The sequence below is a fragment of the Scyliorhinus canicula genome, chromosome 9 (assembly GCF_902713615.1).
Source record: "Scyliorhinus canicula chromosome 9, sScyCan1.1, whole genome shotgun sequence".
Taxonomy (NCBI): Eukaryota; Metazoa; Chordata; class Chondrichthyes; order Carcharhiniformes; family Scyliorhinidae; genus Scyliorhinus; species Scyliorhinus canicula.
This window is the reverse complement of record NC_052154.1, coordinates 167593167-167610272: the sequence shown is the minus strand read 5'-3', so window position 1 is coordinate 167610272 and position 17106 is coordinate 167593167. Positions and strand designations below refer to the sequence as shown.

General features: G+C 45.8%; 1 protein-coding gene across 2 annotated transcripts in view; it reads left to right on the top strand.

The window, feature by feature from the left end:
• dennd2b (DENN domain containing 2B) overlaps positions 1-17106 on the top strand; it is a 412949-nt gene that overhangs the window by 361907 nt on the left and 33936 nt on the right. The window lies entirely within an intron of this gene.

Here is a 17106-nt window from a genome sequence, read left to right as displayed (position 1 = left end):
ATCCCCACCTTTGTCTTCAAGGGGGCTGATTTGGTTGCTGCTGGGGCTGTAGCTTTCTTGATTCCTTCACACGTCCCCTAATATTTCCATATTCAGCAGCAGTTGTTTGATATTGCAGAGTTTCAACCTGTATTGACTGGCACAGTGCCGAGCAGTCTGTTGAGACTTAATTCTGGCAGCTATGAGAGCATCTAGATGTTGTTTTCTGGGGTCTTGCTTGTAGTTCATGAGAATTTGAGAAACTGGCTCCATTTCAGTCCAATAAACCTCAAGCCAGTTCTGATCTCTTCTCCCATATGCGGTGAGTGCGGAGTTATAGATGGTGTGGCACAGATGATCTCACATGGCACCACACTCTGGCCTTGGGAATTGTTGTCTTAAAGAGCCTGATGGAGGATGCTGAGTCACTCCTGGGTCCTTTTTGACTCAGTGGGATAGCAAGCATTGATCCGAGGAACATCTTTCTTTCATGGTATGGTTTCTTTTGCTGATGCCTGATCTCGCTGTACACCGGGAGTGGTCAGTGTCTCAGTCAGCGCTGTGATAGCTATGAACGCTGGAGACACTGTGGAGGGTGATGTGTCTGGTGATGATGAGATCTGGCTGGTACCAATGGCGTAATGTTGGGTGTCTTCAGGACACCTAGTGGTATGGCTTTGTTTGGAAGTAGCTGTACATCACACACAGTCCTCATAACTCCCGCAACTTCTGTCCAACTCTCCTTCATCTTGTCAATTCCCTGGTGCCCTATGCACATTGATTAAGCTGAGTAGTCGCTACCCACACTTGCATTGAAGTACCTGAGAAAATACAGTCCCTTGGTCCTGGAAATTCTGCTGATGGCAGGGTAAAGTAGTTCATAGAATTGATCCTTGACATCTGGGTGAAAGTGAGTGTGCGTAAAAACACGTGAGGTTAACTGAGCCCGCACTTGTTGACAAAGAGTAAGAAGTCTTTCTGACCCTTCTGTGGGTGCTTCAATCATCATGAGAAGAGTTTTTTTTATTGCAAAACCCACGTGTTGCCCCTTGGGCTTCCTCCTACCAGAAGAAGTAGAGGTTCTCTTTAAGGCATTCACTTTGAATGAGCCTAGCTTCAATGATGCAGCCATGTCTGAATTGAGCCATGTAAGTTATTTGACGATGACATCTGTCTTGAGTGCAACATCAACCTGCAGAAGGTGACCAGTAAGGCCAAGACTCATGGTTCTTACATTCCAGTGTGTGTTGCGAAAGACTAGTGTTTTTTTATTAATTGAGTTTGTCTTGCCTGGTGCATAGATTAGTAACCCACCTGTTGAGAGATGACCCTCGAAGCTGCAAGCACCCATTGAAGCAAGCAGGCCATGGCAGGACAGCACCTCACTGTCTGAGGGTTGCCCAGCTTGAGGTGGGCAATAGGACATGATCATCTTTCCCACCATCGGATATAACCCCTGGATCTCATGCTCTACCCAATCAAGTGAGAGTTTGTGGGGTGGCACAGTGGTTCGTACTGCTGTCTCACAGAACCAGGACCAGGTTCACTTCCAGCCTTGGATGACTGTCTGTGTGGAGTTTGCACATTCTCACGATGTCCTCCAGGTGCTCTGGTTTCCTTCCACAGTCCAAAGATGTACAAAGAGGTGGATTGGCCATGCTAAAAGAAATTGCCCCTTAGTGTCCAAAGATGTGTCAGTTAGGTGGAGTAATGCGTTATGGGGATGGGGCGGGTGGTGAGCCTATGTGGAGTATTTGTTTGGAGGGCCGATGGAGACTCGATAGATCCACTGGCCTCCTTCGCAATGTCGCGATTCTATGAATCAGTAACAGTTTCTCCCCATGTTCTGCCGATGTAAACCACAAAACCGAAGTGTCGTCTCCAGGGTGCAGGCCTTGGCAAATAATATGGAGACCCTGAGTTGCCCAAGCATCAGGACCACCTCATCTCAACATTGCTGGTACATTCTAAAAGAAAGGATGAAACCAGTATTATTTGGTACCAGCTCTGCTGCAGGAGTTGTTGGAAAGCTGTCTGATTGATGACAGATTACTGCCTACTGGACTCCACTCTGGATTTCCTGTCAGGGTTTACTCCCTTAGTCGTCTTCTCTCCTGAGACACCCACAAGGCACTGGGGCTAGCTGTACATATTTGGAGGTCTGGTTTGTGGGCACCAATGGGTACCATATGCTGGTGGGCCTGTATGCCACATATGTGGGTGCCAGACCTCCTCTGAGTCTCCTGTATTTTGCCTAGATCCATGAATAGTGCAGTTTGCATAAGTCTCCATGGGGAGGTAGTATTTATGGCTTGCTGATGAAGAGGCTATATGTGGACGGGACAGGCTTATGCTCTTGGTTCCCTTTTTGCAATGGTTGTATTGATAGCCAGCGATGAGAGCTGAAAGCAAGAGATGACATGCAGACTAACCACTATGCACGACCCAGTATGCCAACACACTTGATGCATTACTTCAACTGGAGACACACGCTCATATTGTAGTGGTTAATATATTAACATGAACAGAGGATTGGTTAGCTAACATGAAACCGAGAATAGGGATAAATGGGTAATTTTTAAGTTGGCAAGATGTAACCAGTGGAGTACCACAGAGATCGGTGCTGGGGTTCAACTATTTGCAATCTATATCAATGACTAGGTGAAAGGATCGATGGTATAGTTGTTCAAATTGCCGATGACACAAAGATAGGTAGAAGAATAAGTTGTGAAGAGGATATATGGAGTCTGCAGAGAGATATTGGTAGATTAAGTGAATTAGCAAAAATATGGCAGATGGAGTATAACACGGGAAAATGGGAATTTGCCCACATTGCTGGGAAGAAGGAACTCTGTGGTACAGAGGGATCTGGGTGTCCTGGTACATGAAACACAAAATGTCAATATGCAGGTACAGCAAGTGATGAAGTAGGCAAATGGATTGTTATTGTTTACTAAAAGGGGAATAAAAGTGGGGAAGTTTGGCAACATTTGATCACATCTGGAGTACTTTGTACCAGTTTGGTCTCCTTAGTAAAGAAAGGTATATTTGCATCAGAAGCCATGCAGAAAAGGTTCACTCGACTGATTCCTGGGGCGAAGGGTTTGCCGATGAGGAAAGGTTGGACAAGTTGGGACTGTGTCCACTGGAATCCCACAAATTTCAGCTCATTTACAACGACCAGTATTTGAATTGAATCAAACGAAATACAAATGATCCTTTTGAATTTTGTAAAAAGTCAAAGTGCAATTCCAGACGTCATGTGTGCTGCTGCAATTTTGTGGCCTTCTAAACATCTGCCCTGCGAATATGTGCAGCTGTGTTGTGTCAGTTGTTGGACATAAACTTTACTGTTGTAAAATGCTGCTGCTATTCAGTTGCAAGTTGGAGCACATACATAGCACAGCATTGTGGAATTGTCTGCTTGGATTGAGCTCACCCAGCCAGAAGGTTCTTGGAACAGAAGCAAGGCCAGCGCCTTGTAAAAAATTGTGAGGCAATAAAAGGGAACAAATAATCCATCTCAAAGAGCTAACAGTAAGAATACACATGGACAGATGTCAGAGACAGGACTGCACAGGAATTTTGGAATCTTTTACCTCTCCTTGAAATCCCATTGCAGTTTCTCAGGATAATGACACTGTACCCAGTTGTGGTGCTTTGCTGTTTGTGCATTCCCAACTATATCTGTTTATGAAAGGAAAAACCTCTTCCACTGTAGTTCAACAGGAGGAGCACTGAATGAATACTTTACGCAGTATAATGGAAACCTACTCACAATATTACAGTGAGCGAGATGGCTTTAAACATTACAGTTGCTGTGAAATTCTGTAAGACTTGAAAATGGGTGTGATGATCATGATGCCTAATAACCCTGTGCCCTTGATGCTGGCAGCATGGCAACATTTCATGCCTTCTACTCATTTGAATGATTGTAAAGTGCAGCCAGCTCTAAGTGCACTGCTGGATGGCTGAACATCTGAGCAAGGGGTGCCAAATTGTGAGAGGCTAGCATGGATTCCATGTAGCCTGCGTTACTTAAAATCATCCCGCATCTCTTAAAGGGTCGACGCATTTCAACTGAAGCTGGTGTGCTGGGAGTCAGTTTAAAAGAGAATTTGACTTGGGATAAACACAAGATTTTTAAAATTTGGTCTTTCACAAGATGTTGGCGTCTCTGGCTGAACCAGCATTTATTGTCCATCCCTAATTGCCCTTCTACCACCTTTTTGAACCACTGCAGTCCATGTGGCATAGGTACACCCACATTGTGGGCAGAGAGATACGTGCAGGTGGTGGTGATCCCATGCATCTGCTGCCCTTGTCCTTCTGGGATGTAGAGGTTACAGGTTTGGAAGGTGCTTGGAAGGAGCCTTGGTGAGTTATTGCAGTGCATCTTGTAGATGATACACACGGCTGTCACTTTGCGTTGGTGGTGAAGGGAGTGAATATTTAAGATGGGGTGTCAATCAAACAGGCCACATTGTCCTGGATGGTGTTGAGATTCCTGAATGTTATTGGAGCTGTGCTCATCCAGGCAAGTGGCTAGTATTCCATTACACACCTGGGGTGGGATTTCCCAGTCCACCAGCCGCATTTTCTGGAGCAGTGCGCCCCCGCAGGCAGCAGGATTCTCCAGTCCCGCAGCCGGCCAATGGGTTTCCCATTTGGCCACCCCACACCTTCGGGAAACCGCAGGCATGGGTGCGTTGCCGGCAGACCATATGACCCCGCCGGTGGAGAATTCCGCTGCTAACTTGCGCTGTGTAGATGGTGGGCAGGCTTTAGGCAGTCAGATGTTGAGTTACTCACCGCACAATTCCTAGCCTCTGATCTGCTTTTGTAGCCACGGTATTTAAGGTCGTAAGTATTTAAGACTGATTAAGTTTCTGGTGAATGGTAACTCCCAGGGTGTTGATAGTGGAGGATTCACCGATCGTAATACCATTGAATGTCAGGGAGGAGATTCTCTCTTGTTGGAGATGGTCATTACCTGGCACTCGTGTGGTGTGAATATTACTTTTCATATATCATCCCAAGCCTGAATATTGTCCAGGTCTTGCTGCAAATGGACACGGACCCTTTCAATGCCTGAGGAGTCACAAATCATACTGAACATTGTGCAATCATCAGTGAAGATTCCCAGTACTGACTTTAAGATGGAGAAAAGGTAATTGATGAAGTACCTGAAGATAGTTGGGCCTAGGACTCTACCCTGAAGAAAACAAGATGGCGGACAGCGCTCTCCAGTATTTCCTGATGCTGCATTGGAGGCTTTGGTTAAGGGGGCAGGTAGAGGACAAGTGATCTCACTGATCAGATTTGCAAGATACTACGATTCTTCTAATCAAGCTCTCAGAAAACAAGGGCCTAGATGGTCAATGTCAAGATTCTAGCTCTGGAGCCTTGGAATTAATGTCTGGTTGATTCAATGGTCTCACATGACTGACCAGGGTCAGTAAACACATCTTTTAATAACATACCTACAAACTGCACCACTCGTCTCACATAAAGCTTAATGCACCACACCCCAATCACTTTGCTCCCAACAATCTCTATCAGTTATGGATTCAGAGTAATAGTATTAGAGGGAGGATGGGCACGATTTTCCAAAAAGGGGACAAAGTCCCCTAGCAAGCTTGTTTAACCGCGTGTTTCCTGGCGCACGCAGTGCCGAGGGACACGTGGCTATTCAACGCGACTCACATTGTATAAGGGCCTGAATGGGGAATGCATAGCCGAAGCCGCACATAGCCCCATTTTGTACAGTGGGGAGCTCCGCTCACTGCAACTCCCCAGTGTAGTGAGAGACCGAGAGACCATTTAAAAATGGTGTCGTCGGAACTTCCAATCTGACTCCCCCCGCCCCCCCCCCCCCCCCCCCCCCCACATACCCAGCCCGAACGCACCATGGGATGGGTCCCCACACTGCGCCCCCCCCCCCCCCCCCTCCCGCCCCAACACACACACTGGGCACCCTCAGCCTGATCATGCACACGCAAGAAATGCTAGTTTTCTGCAGTGCCAACCTGGCACCCTGGCAGTGCCCATACTGGCTGGCAGTGCCACGTGGGTCCCGCCAGTCTGACACCAGGCGTTGGAATGTGGCGACTTGGGGATTTTCACAGTAGCTTCATTGCAGTGTTAATGTAAACCTACCTGTGACAATAAAGATTATTATTATATATCCACCCTCTGGTATGTCTTGCCGGCTCAAGAGTAGATAGTGCAGCGGGCTGCTGTAGGTTGAAAGGAGGGATATTCTTGCATTGGAAGCAGTTGATAGAAGGTTCACTAGGCTGATTTCTTAAATGAAGGGGTTGTCTCGGGAGAGGTTGTGCAGGCTAGACCTATACTCCATTGGAGATTAGGAAAATGAGAGGTGATCTTGTCAAAATAAAGTTTCAGAGGGGGCTTGACAGGGTAATACTGAGAGGATGATTCTCCTCATGGGGAAATCTAGAACCTGGGGGTACAGTTTCCAAATAATAGTTATCCCATTTAGCACAAATATGAGGAGGAATTTCTTCCCTTAGAGGGTGACTCGTCTTTGGAATCCTTTTCCACAGAGCGCAGTGGATTCTGGGTCACTGAATATAGTCAAGGCTGAGTTAGATTTTTGATTGACAAGGGAATCAAGAGTTATGGGGAGCAGAACCTCATTGACCTCCCTTATCAAATAGTGGGAGGTGTTGCAAATATGACCTACTCCAGCCTGAAACCAGCCAGACTGATTGACCAACAAGGCTGTCCTCGCTCTGCTCAGAAGCTGCAGTTGGAGCAGCAGCAGGTGGTAGATTGGTGAGCAGGAGAAGCCTGGAGGAGAATTGCTTCCGGAAGATGGTGGTATTCTCATTTTAACAGATCAACCACATCATCACTTAGCTAAACATCACTCTCCCACGTTTAGTGCCCTCCACACCAGTTCACAGAGGGGCTGTACGCCATCCATCTCCCAGCCTTTTGAACAGACTTTGGCCTGGAATTTCTTGGCAATTTGGATTGGATTGGATTGGATTTGTTTATTGTCACGTGTACCGAGGTACAGTGAAAAGTATTTTTCTGCAAGCAGCTCAACAGATCATTCAGTACATGGGAAGAAAAGGGAATTAAACAAAATTCAAGAAAATACATAATAGGGCAACACAAGATATACAATGTAACTACATAAGCATTGGCATCGGTTGAAGCATACAGGGTGTAGTGTTAATGAGGTCAGTCAATAAGAGGGTCATTTAGGAGTCTGGTGACAGTGGGGAAGAAGCTGTTTTTGAGTCTGTTCGTGCGTGTTCTCAGACTTCTGTATCTCCTGCCCGATGGAAGAAGTTGGAAAAGTGAGTAAGCCGGGTGGGAGGGATCCTTGATTATGCTGCCCGCTTTCCCCAGGCAGCGGGAGGTGTGGATGGAGTCCATGGATGGGAGGCAGGTTTGTGTGATGGACTGGGCGGTATTCACGACTCTCTGAAGTTCCTTGCGGTCCTGGGATGAGCAGTTGCCATACCAGGCTGTGATGCAGCCCGATAGGATGCTTTCTATGGTGTATCTGTAAAAGTTGGTAAGGGTTAATGTGGACATGCCGAATTTCCTTAGTTTTCTGAGGAAGTATAGGTGCTGTTGTGCTTTCTTGGTGATCGCGTCGACGTGAGTGGACCAGGACAGATTTTTGGTGATGTGCACCCCTAGGAATTTGAAATTTGCACCCAAAAGTGGCATAATGCCAATTCCTGGACTCCAAAGTCTTTGAAATTCAGGTGTAACTAACGACCACTCGCACACTGGAATTTCCTGGATGTTTCACATTCGCTTTCTAGAGCCTTTGCCCAGACCTTCCATTGCTTTCAGTATAGTCACCTCACCCTTCATCCAAAAGACTGAGAACTCCTTCATTTAGGTAGGTTCAAAACTGTGATAAATTTGCCATCAAGGCTTCCAGTACACAGACTTCTTTGGATTTATACATCCTTTTAAAGAGATTGGCAAATGCAATGGAATTCACACGCTTGTTACCACAGAGGAGTCTAGTTTCCTGAAAATTATGTCAAGTATTTTTTTTAATATGGTCTAAGTGTTCTCATATAGAATATGAACTTTAATATGTTCTCATGGGAGTAATGTTTGAAAAAAATATTTATAATGGTCAGGTGCGTGTCTTCATATCTAATCACCAATATATTTCAGTGTGTTTGTTTTGAATGTGATTACTGAGCTGATAAATCAGCAGAAACGCAAAGTATCTGCTTTTGATAGTTAATGATCACTTTGAAGTTGAGTTTAGAAACTGTAGAGGAGAGCAAGGGGAGAAACTGAAACAAGATAATTAAAACACCCAAATCCCAACTGGGACAGGAATCTTGGGCAACTGTAGGTAACTGTATCAGACATGTGGAAATTTTAAAGTTACATTTGTGAATCCCTTTGCATAAAAATGGGCAAACACTGTACATTTCTGTTTCAACTAATTAACAATATGGCAATATGGCATTGATGGTATTTAGATGTTACGTTGTGAGAGAAAATAAAATAATTATAGCAATAGAATAAGATAGGAATTGTAATATTGAAAGGGCATGTATTATTCTTTCATAGGTAATTGACCATACCATCCCCACTTCCAACTATTTGGCTTGCAGCTAGACTTAAATTCCCCCAGAATCCCAAGGCAAAGGGCAAAATTTCTCTTGGATGCTATTTCCATGCCTGAACTACTCACCAAATATTATTCACACATTCCCAGAATGGCTCTGCAATCATTAAGTTGCATATCCAATGATAAATCTATGAAGGGTTTTATTATGTATTTATTGTCAAACAGATGCAGCCTATAGTGACATCACCAGAACCTTCTTTTCTAAAAGGAGAAAATATAAACCATTGGCATATCATTGATAAAGAGATTTGTTAATTTAGGACACTGAGAGAGGGCATTTCCTTGTAACATCGTGCTGCTTTGTTTACACTCCAACACAGTCTGATTCGGTCCACAGCAAAGTTCAGAATTAGTTAACATCTTCAAAATCAACATTCAATTGGCCAGAACTTCCCAAATATTCCCCACTGGAAATTCTAGACCATTCTTTGCATTTCCTACAGGCTCAATTCCCTTTGGGATCAACTTGGCAATCTTCTCCCGCTCCAAGCTCCTAGTGATCTTCCACCCCTTCAGCCTATTCAAATTGTTCACTCCTAATTTTCTCACCTTTGCCTGATGTTCCTGCCTCCATGAAATATCTTACAATTCCCATTCCTCAGCACAAAACGTTGCCATCTTCCTTCCCCACCGTAACAATGGTGCCACTCAGTGTCTGCTTATTCTCCCCTGCAGTGACATCTTTTTTTTAAATAAATTTAGATTAGCCAATTATTTTTTCCAATTAAGGGGAAATTTAGCGTGGCCAATCCACCTACTCTGCACATTTTTGGGTTGTGGGGGAGAAACCCACGCAGACACGGGGAGAACGTGCAAACTCCACACGGACAGTGACCCAGAGCCGGGATCGAACCTGGGACCTCAGCGCCGTGAGGCGGTTGTGCTAACCACTAGGCCACCGTGCTGCCCTTGCAGTGACATCTTTAATGGAATGTGGTGCCTAACACTCGGTCCCCGAGTTCTCAGGATTCACATTTAAGAGTGTCAAGACAACAGAGAAGGTTAGCCTGAGTTCTAATTGATCCGAAGACCTGCTTGAAATCGTTAGCCTCTAACCAACTCTGTGCTGTCCAGCAATTTTAGTTGGGCTGGAAGCGAGACGGTGGACCGAGAAAATAAATTATCTTGTGTCTGTTTCTCGAGCGAAAAATGAGTCCCGATGGGCCTAGTACGAATATATGCACTCATGCCGTGAAATACGATATTGGGTAGAGTAGGGTGCCCTGTCCCATTATGTGGACACTGAGCCTTCTGAAGTTGTTTTCACAGGCAAAAGGCAGCTGGTCTTTACAGCGGCTTTCAGAGGTTATTGGTAAAGCAGTTAAGTAATAATTGACTCACCCAAATGCAGAGTCAGAAGGGGCACTCCTGCTCTTTCCAGTTTGATATTAGATATGTAGACTCCAACCCACCGCTGCAGTGGGCCGCATCAAATCCAGCCCTTTGTTTTCAATGGCCATGCTCATAGCCCTACTACCATTTTGTGCCGTACACCACTAATAGTGGAAATACATATGTAAGTAGCTTTTGGTGAGCTGAAAAAAAGAATTAATGATTAATTAAATATTTAATTTAAAAGTGCCCTTGGCTGAATTAATGTCTCCTTGTTCTCATATTATAGGACAGATGATGAGTGTTATCAGGGAGGGGGGGGGGGGTGTTTATAAACAAGTGGATTGTAATTAAATCATCTACAAGGAGGATTTATGTTCAATAAGGATTTGCTGAAACACACGTTGAATTGAATGATCGTTTCTATGTAATTGGCAGGCCTAAATTTTTGTTCTACTTTCTTCCTCATTCTTGGGTATAGTTACAGAGAGGCCGATAATCTGTTGGTGTCGCACCTATGGGGTCGTTTTCATGTACAGATCTTAGTTGTGAGTGTAGTCAATCTATTCAACAATAGAGCCTTGCACACGTACCTTTGAGTCTGGTGCTCATTACAACGATCAGCTAACAGAAAACTGACCGGTTATTTTTCTCCCCCAACCTTTCTTATTCTAGATGCCACAATGCAATTTGTAAGATCCCTAATACCAACCAAAGCTATTGAGTATTAAATGTGACCAAACAAATTGCTTCAGAACACAACTTCTTGCAGTCGCTAAACTACAGCAGTGTGCAATGAGACAATCAATGGTACAATGAGTCATAATATCATTGGTCACATTTGCTGAAGCGTTTGGGTTACATCGCTTAATAATATTCTGAGTTTTTATAATATTAAAAGTGTGATATAAATAGAGGTTGCTGGTGTTATTTCACTCATAGTCTAACTTAGCCTGATTGGAGTTTTGTTTCACGGAAGAGATTGTAAGTCTGGCTACAGTGAAATGTTCTATGTTCCATATATATGCTATCCATTATTTGTGGTTAACCACAATTCTGGTTAAAAAGTGTCAGCCTATGATATTATATCAATGACATTAGACTACCACCAGAATTTCTAATCTGACCACATTGTGCTAACTTTACAAATGAAATTCTGGAGGCCAGTAGTTCCAAGAATGAGCAGATTGTTGCAAAGGCTCGAGTGAATGATTGGCACTGAGCAGGCCTCCGCTTGCTTGCTATACAAGGCTTATTTTGCACAACACTTGATTTGGTGCTGTGATGGATTTTTCCATTGTTGCAGATTTCACCCTCGTCTTAAGACTATGGCAATAACTGTGCCTGGAAGCTCCTTTTTGGGAGAGCAGGGCACATTTACTTCACTTGTGAACAATAACATATAGTCATACTGTTCATGTTCGCACTCACAAACATATTGGCTAGCAGTTAAAGAAAGTGTCAGCAGTATAAAATAGATCCAAACTCCTTCCACGGTATGTAAAAATAAACAAGTTCACTGACTCAACCATGCTGTTCGGTAGACATGCTTTGACATGGCCTTTGACATTAATAAAAGCTTGAATTTGCATAGCACATATATTGTAGAAAACATCCTAAGCAACTTTATGGGAGCGTTTATTTTTTTATGGGATGTAGGCAGTTTTTATGGGATGTAGGCAGTTTTTATGGGATGTAGGCAGTATATGAAAGGCCAGAATGTGTTGCCCATCCTGAATTGCCCAAGCCTTGAGTGGTTTGGTAGACTATTTCAGAGGACAATTAAGGGTCAATCACAGTGCTGTGATCTGAAGTCACATGTAGGTCAGACCAGGTAAGGACAACAGATTCCATTGCCTAAAGAACCTTAGTGGACCAGATGGTTTTATGGAGCGGATGGCAGTTTCTCGGTCACCATTATGAAGACTAGTTTTCAATTCCTGATTTTTTTCATTGAATTTAAATACCACCAGCTGCCATGGTTAAATTCACCTTTACACGCATTTTAAATTCAAAGGGTGATAATATAAAGAGCTCATGGAAGTTACTGTGGACAAACTGAACTTACTGCAGAACGGAATACAAGTGACTGAGGTTTGAAGAAATCGGAGCTCATAAAGGATGAAAATCCAGCCAGAAGGACCCATGCAGAAATGGACACAAGCAGGAGAAACTTGCATTTGTATAGCAGGGTCACTAGGACATCCCAATGGATTTTACAATTTACAGTCCGTAAGAGTTTTAACAACAATTGGGTTAAGGCGGGGTGGAGGTAAGGATTGTTTCAGAGGTGGAGGTAAGTGGTTTTGATGATGGAAAGACATGTGGACATGAAGTTCCGCTGTGAGTTGAGCAGGACGGCAAGATTTTATATAGTCTAACTCAGCCTGATTGGGGAAGTGGATGATGTAGGTTTTGGCCTTCAGTTGGATTCATTTAATCTTGGTTGGATAGAAACCTAACTCATCTTTGACTTGTGTGATGTGAATTTTTATTTTTAATTTGGAACTGTTTTGTTACCCTTATGGTAGGTAACATGTGTTACTCAATCCTTGGTTAATGAAGACGTCTTCTGAATCTCTATGAAGAAGACTCAAACTCATCCAATAGTAACAAAACGTTTATTGAGGAACTTTAACAATAATTGCATGAGTTCTTTACTTTAACTTTGATACTAGTGATAAGGTTAACAAGATCTAACTACAATAACTATACGTAACTCACTAGCCATCTGAACTAGTCTGATATTGCTTTGGTTACAGTGCACCCCCGAGAGAGCTAGAGACCCAATATTTGTACCCCTGTTAGTCCAGCCCTCTAGTGATCATGTGGTGCTGCTGATTACACATTAACCCTGATGGAACCATCAATTCAGCGAACACGTGTAGTTGGATCTGAACAGAGGCATTAATACACTTACAATAGAGCCAGCCTATTCGTCGTTGAACTTCAGGTGAACTGGCAGGGTGGCTCTGAGGCACTGATCTTTATACATCGGTCCCGGGGGAGGAGTCCTGGGCGGAGCCAAGGGAAGAGCCCAGTACAAACTCTCGCATAATCCCAGAGCGACTCCCCTTGGTGGTCGGATAGTGGAACTGCACTTACAATGGGTAGATAATGAACATATATACATGGAGTGATATTGGCAACTATATATAGTGTGAATCACATTTACCACATTCACCCCCTGTTAAAAAAATCAAGTCCGGCGGGGGTGATGGCTCAAAGAGTCAGTCTGTCCGGTGGACGAATTGTCCATTTTGATCTGCGGAGCACCGGGGTTGCAGCCTCTTGCGGTGGCTGGGCGGGCATCGAGGTCTGGGGTACGGTTGCCGGCTTCGGGGCGAGTCTTGTCCGAGCCTCATACACCTCCTGGTCGAATGGAGATTGGGGGCGCTGGGGTGGGCTGGTGCTGGCGCTCGGGACTGGTGGGGTGAGCTTGCAGAATCGGGGGCGCAAGGGGGTGGCCGCATAGGGAACGGGGAAAGGAGTTCCTTGGTGGGGGTAGATGGGGGGCTGGATCCAGCGGGTGCCAGGTCCCGGAGGGATACTGTGTCCTGGCAACCGTCCGGGAACTCAACAAATGCGTACTGTGGGTTGGAATGAAGCAGGCGCACCTGTTCAACAATGGGGTCGGTCTTGTGCGCCCTGACGTGCTTCCTTAGGAGAACCGGGCCTGGCGTCCTCAGCCACGCCGGAAGTGAGACCCCTGTGGTAGTGCCCCTGGAAAAAATGAAGAGCCGCTCGTGGGGTGTTTGGTTGGTAGCTGTACACAGGAGGGATCTAATTGCGTGGAGCGCGTCAGGGAGGACTTACCTGCCATTGGGAAACATGGAGCTTCTTGGACCTGAGGGTCAGTAGGACGGTCTTCCAGACCGTCGCGTTCTCCCTCTCCACCTGCCCATTCCCCCTGGGGTTGTAGCTGGTAGTCCTGCTCGAGACGGTGCCCTTGTTGAGCAGGTACTGACGCAGCTCGTCGCTCATAAAGGACGCACCCCGGTCGCTGTGCACGTAGCTGGGGGAAACCGAACAGGGTGAAGACACTATGCAGGGCCCTAATGACTGTGTGGGAGGTCATATCGAGGCATGGGATGGTGAAGGGGAATTGGGAGAACTCGTCGATAATGTTAAGGAAGTAAATGTGCCGTGGAGGCCAGGCTGGATGTCTTGTTCCCCCGTGGGTTCCAGAGAGTCAGCCACAAGGCAGCCAGTGCTGCCTGGGATGAGGTGGCAGCAGCTGTCAGCTCAGGAGTTATGGGCAGGTGGACTGGCCGTCAGTGCTGAAAAAAGATCAACGTCCTACACCGAGCAGCACGGGTGAGTAGACAGCATCACAAACCGCCACCCCCACCCCACCGTGGGAGCATGCACTCATCAATTCCCCATGCGACTCCCAGCCTTTCCTCCAGCCTGTAAACGCCAACCCCCCAAGCCTCCTTCACCCCTTGTGTACATGCACATATAGAGATCACTTCATTGAGAACTATTTACTAATGCAGGGTTAAAATTTTGTATATTACCACAGGACTATATCAGCTAAAATGGAGAACCAAAGACTAGTTAATATTGCCACCTGGTGGTTTGGCAGAGTAGTGAATGTACAGTCAGCTTTCAGGAATCTCAGGCAAGCCCAAGTGACATTCGTACAGATGAGGGCAACTATGCGGCCCATCGTAGCTACAATCCTGTGATCCATCTGATTTTGATGGGGTCACCTCTTTTGCCTGCATCATCCTATCCACTAGATCTGTCTGCATGAAGATGTTCTTCCCAACATCGAGCCTTGGTTCTTTAATATCATGTATGTACACACATATCCCCCTGTCTGACATCTTCTTTCAGTGTTAAAGAGTGGGGAGACAAGATAGGCTCAATTGTACAACTTTGAGGGGAGTACAGGAGGAGAGGGACCCTGGGTTTCAAGTACATAATTCTCTGAAGGTGGCCAGACAAGTTGAAACAGTTGTTAAGAAGGCTTATAGCAGTTAGAAAGGTGCTACTACAGAGGGAGGTAGAAAGGTTCTACGACAGAGGGGGAGGCAGGCAGGGGGTTTGGGTCTTCCGAACCTGATGTATTAATACTGGGCGGCGAATGTGGAGAAGGTGCGGAGCTGGGTCAGAGGGGTTGATTCCCAGTGGGTCAGAATGGAAGAGATTTTGTGCAGGGGGTCGGGATTGAAAGCGCTAGCAACAGCGCCGCTCCCGATAGCCCCGGGGAAGTACTCAGGGAGTCCGGTAATAATAGCTTCATTGAGAATTTGGAGGCAGTTTCGCCAACACTTCGGGTTGGGGCCAGGGTCAAGGGAAATGCCGATTAGGGGAACCATAGATTTGAGCCAGGGAGGTGGGATGGAAATTTTCGGAAATCAGAGGAGAAGGGGATTAAGACACTAAAAGATTTGTTTCTTAGGGGTCGGTTTGCAGGATTGAAGGAGCTGGGAGCGAAGTATGGGCTGGAGCAGGGGGAAATGTTTAGATACATGCAGGTTCGAGATTTTGTCAGAAAGGACAGACAGAACTTCCCGGAGGAGCCGGCCTCCACATTGCTGGAGGAGGTGCTGACGACAGGGGGACTGGAGAAGGTGGTGGTGTCAGCGGTTTACGGAGCTATTTTGGAAGAGGACAAGGCACCACTGGAAGGGATCAAAGCAAAGTGGGAGGAAGAGTTGGGAGAGGATATGGAGGAGGGGGTTCTGGTGTGAGGTGCTCCAGAGAGTGAATGCCTCCACCTCGTGCGCGAGATGGGGGCTGATACAGCTGAAGGTGGTGTACAGAGCACACCTCACGAGGGCGAGGATGAGCCGATTCCTTGAAGGAGTAGAAGATGTGTGTGAAAGTTGCGGGGGGGGGGGGGGGGGGGGGAGTTTTGGGGAGTCATATGTTTTGGTCCTGTCCAAAGCTGGAGGATTACCGGAAGGAGGTTTTTAGGGTAATTTCTAAAGTGGTGCACGGGAAACTAGACCCGGGCCATCGGGAGGCCATATTCGGGGTGTCGGTCCAGCCGGGGTTGGAAACGGGTGCGGAGGCAGATGCTGTAGCCTTCGCCTCGTTGATCACCCGAAGGCGGATCCTGATGGGTTGGAGAGCAACCTCTCCACCCTGTGCCCTGGCGTGGCGGGGCGACCTGTTAGAATTCTTGACTCTTGAGAAAGTTAAGTTTGAACTGAGGTGAAGGATAGAGAGGTTCTACAATTCATGGGCATTATTCATTGTGCACTTTCAAGAACTGGATAACATCGAACATTAGTTGGGGGGGTGGGTTGGGGGAGGGGAGCGATGGTGTTAATGCTGGCTATGGGTGATTCCTGATTCCTTTTTGTCATTTGTTTGTGTGAACATGCGGGCGAATGTTTTGGGTTTGGTGGGAGGATGGGATCGTTGTTATTGATACGGGGATTGACATATTTGTTACTGACTATTGTTTATTGTTGGTGGGTGTAAATCTGGGAGAAAATGTGAAAAAGGAGGAGAATAAAGAAATATTTTTTTAAAAAGAAGGCTTATAGCATCTTTGGGTTTATAAAATAGAGGGATAGAGTATAAAAGCAAGGAAGTGATGCTACACCTCTCCAAACCATTGGCCAGACCACATTTGGAGTATTTTGTTCAGTTCTGGGCACCTTATTTAATGAAGGATGCTGAAGCCATAGCGAGTGCAGAAGAGATTTACTAGATTGAAACCAGGAATGAGGAATTTTAGATACATGGAAAGATTGGAGAAATTGGGCTTGTTCTCTTTGGAGCACAGAAGATGACGAGGCGACCTTAGTCCAAAATTCTGAACAATTTCTTTTAAAATTTAGAGTACCCAATTCATTTTTTCCAATTCAGGAGCAATTTAGCGTGGCCAATCCACCTATCCTGCACAGCTTTGGGTTGTGGGGGCAAAACCCACGCAAACATGTGGAGAATGTGCAAACTCCACACAGACAGTGACCCAGAGCCAGGATCGAACCTGGGACCTCGGCACCATGAGGCAGCCATGCTACCCATTGCGCCACCGTGCTGCCCAATTCTGAACAATTTTGGAAGGGTGCAGAAGGATATTCTGTTTCCACTAGTTGGTATGTCAGTCATGAGGGGTCACAATTTAAAGATGATCAGCAAGAGTGAGATGAGGAGAAACATCTTTGTTGGGATTTGGAATG